The sequence below is a fragment of the Rattus norvegicus genome, chromosome X, assembly GCF_021556685.1.
Source record: "Rattus norvegicus strain SHRSP/BbbUtx chromosome X, alternate assembly SHRSP_T2T, whole genome shotgun sequence".
NCBI lineage: Eukaryota > Metazoa > Chordata > Mammalia > Rodentia > Muridae > Rattus > Rattus norvegicus.
The window spans coordinates 137,942,095-137,945,348 of record NC_141554.1 but is presented as its reverse complement, the minus strand read 5'-3'; positions in this window follow the sequence as shown (position 1 = coordinate 137,945,348).

The following is a 3,254-nucleotide window of genomic DNA, read 5'->3' as shown; positions in this document are numbered from 1 at the left end:
TTTTTCCTACTCAGATTATGATTGCCATTTAGTCCTTAAGGCTCAGTTATGCATATATTCTGGATCAATATCAGATATTAGATACACAAATTGCAAATGTTTTCTTCCTTTCCAAAGGGTCTCACTACATAGCCCTAGATGCTGTTAAACTTGTGATTCTCAATTCCCAGTCACCCAAGTATTGGAATTACACATCACCATATATATTATTGCCTTTTAGTATATTATCCTGGTCGGTTTTCGTTTTATTTCATATTGTTGTGATAAAATATTTTGATGAAAGAAAATGAAGAGAACTTGTTCACAGATCAAGCATATGTACCATCATGACAGTAAGGTCAAGAAAGCAAGAGTTTTAAGCTACTAGTCACATCACATCTACAATTAGGAAAAAGACAGTGATGAATGCATATACTTGTTGCAGTAAATAATTAAAAAGTGATACACGATCCCAACACTATGTGGTTGGCCACATGGCATCTTAGGGGCTACCTAGCCACAATGTCCTATCTCACCTGGAGGTAAAGATGCTCAATTTCTTCTTCGAATGAACAAAATGAGAACTACTAGAAGCAGATATATCTCAACAACAAAAGAATAAATAACATTAAATGTCACATTTTGTGGATTTCTGATGTAGTGAAAACCATGTTTCTATGTAAAATAGCCTGAAATGTTGTCTGTTAACTATTCTTAGCTGTTTCTAATAAATTATCTTGAAAACGCCCTGTAATGGTAAACTCAGAACCATGAATGTGCTGTCTGGCCCTTAACTCATATGTTTGAACATCTCAGCTCCGTATATAATAGCAGTTATAAATCTAGGTCTAAGCCTTGTATTTGGTTTTTTTTTTTTTTGATGTGTAAATCTTTTTTTTCTGTTTAATTATCTTTTTTTTACATTTTATTTATTTTTTATTAACTTGAGTATTTCTTATATACATTTCGAGTGTTATTCCCTTACCCGGTATCCGGGCAAACATCCCCCTCCCCACTCCCCTTCCTTATGGGTGTTCCCCTCCCAACCCTTCCCCCATTGCCGCCCTCCCCCCACCAGTCTAGTTCACTGGGGGTTCAGTCTTAGCAGGACCCAGGGCTTCCTCTTCCACTGGTGCTCTTACTAGGATATTCACTCCTACCTATGAGGTCAGAGTCCAGGGTCAGTCCATGTATAGTCTTTAGGTAGTGGCTTAGTCCCTGGAAGCTCTGGTTGCTTGGCATTGTTGTACATATGGGGTCTCGAGCCCCTTCAAGCTCTTCCAGTTCTTTCTCTGATTCCTTCAACGGGGGTCCTATTCTCAGTTCAGTGCTTTGCTGCTGGCATTCGCCTCTGTATTTGCTGTATTCTAGCTGTGTCTCTCAGGAGCTATCTACATCCGGCTCCTGTCGGTCTGCACTTCTTTGCTTCATCCATCTTGTCTAATTGGGTGGCTGTATATGTATGGGCCACATGTGGGGTAGGCTCTGAATGGGTGTTCCTTCAGTCTCTGTTTTTTTTTTTTTTATTAACTTGAGTATTTCTTATATACAATTCGAGTGTTGATTCCCTTTCCCGGTTTCCGGGCAAACATCCCCCTCCCCCCTCGCCTTCCTTATGGGTGTTCCCCTCCCAACCCTCCCCCCATTGCCGCCCTCCCCCCATAGACTAGTTCACTGGGGGTTCAGTCTTAGCAGGACCCAGGGCTTCCCCTTCCACTGGTGCTCTTACTAGGATATTCATTGCTACCTATGGGGTCAGAGTCCAGGGTCAGTCCATGTATAGTCTTTAGGTAGTGGCTTAGTCCCTGGAAGCTCTGGTTGCTTGGCATTGTTGTACTTTTGGGGTCTCGAGCCCCTTCAAGCTCTTCCAGTTCATTCTCTGATTCCTTCAATAGAGGACCTATTCTCAGTTAAGTGGTTTGCTGCTGGCACTCGCCTCTGTATTTGCTGTATTCTGGCTGTGTCTCTCAGGAGCGATCTACATCCGGCTCCTGTCGGTCTGCACTTCTTTGCTTCATCCATCTTGTCTAATTGGGTGGCTGTATATGTATGGGCCACATGTGGGGCAGGCTCTGAATGGGAGTTCCTTAAGTCTCTGTTTTAATCTTTGCCTCTCCCTTCCCTGCCAAGGGTATTCTTTTTCCTCATTTAAAGAAGGAGTGAAGCATTCACATTTTGATCATCCGTCTTGAGTTTCATTTGTTCTAGGGATCTAGGGTAATTCAAGCATTTGGGCTAATAGCCACTTATCAATGAGTGCATACCATGTATGTCTTTCTTTTTTTTATTTATTTTTTATTATTATTATTTTTTTATTAACTTGAGTATTTCTTATATACATTTCAAGTGTTATTCCCTTTCCCGGTTTCCGGGCAAACAACCCCCTCCCCCCTCCCCTTCCTTATGGGTGTCTGCCTCCCAACCCTCCCCCCATTGCCGCCCTCCCCCCATAGCATAGTTCACTGGGGGTTCAGTCTTAGAAGGACCCAGGGCTTCCCCTTCCACTGGTGCTCTTACTAGGATATTCATTGCTACCTATGGGGTCAGAGTCCAGGGTCAGTCCATGTATAGCCTTTAGATAGTGGCTTAGACCCTGGAAGCTCTGGTTGCTTGGCATTGTTGTACTTTTGGGGTCTCGAGCCCCTTCAAGCTCTTCCAGTTCATTCTCTGATTCCTTCAATAGAGGACCTATTCTCAGTTCAGTGGTTTGCTGCTGGCATTCGCCTCTGTATTTGCTGTATTCTGGCTGTGTCTCTCAGGAGCGATCTACATCCGGCTCCTGTTGGTCCGCACTTCTTTGCTTCATCCATCTTGTCTAATTGGGTGGCTGTATATGTATGGGCCACATGTGGGGCAGGCTCTGAATGGGAGTTCCTTAAGTCTATGTTTTAATCTTTGCCTCTCCCTTCCCTGCCAAGGGTATTCTTTTTCCTCATTAAAAGAAGGAGTGAAGCATTCACATTTTGATCATCCGTCTTGAGTTTCATTTGTTCTAGGCATCTAGGGTAATTCAAGCATTTGGGCTAATAGCCACTTATCAATGAGTGCATACCATGTATGTCTTTCTGTGATTGGGTTAGCTCACTCAGGATGATATTTTCCAGTTCCAACCATTTGCCTACGAATGTCATAAACTCGTTTTTCATAGCTGAGTAATATTCCATTGTGTAGATGTACCACATTTTCTGTATCCATTCCTCTGTTGAAGGGCATCTGGGTTCTTTCCATTTTCTGGCTATTATAAATAAGGCTGCGATGAACATAGTGGAGCACGT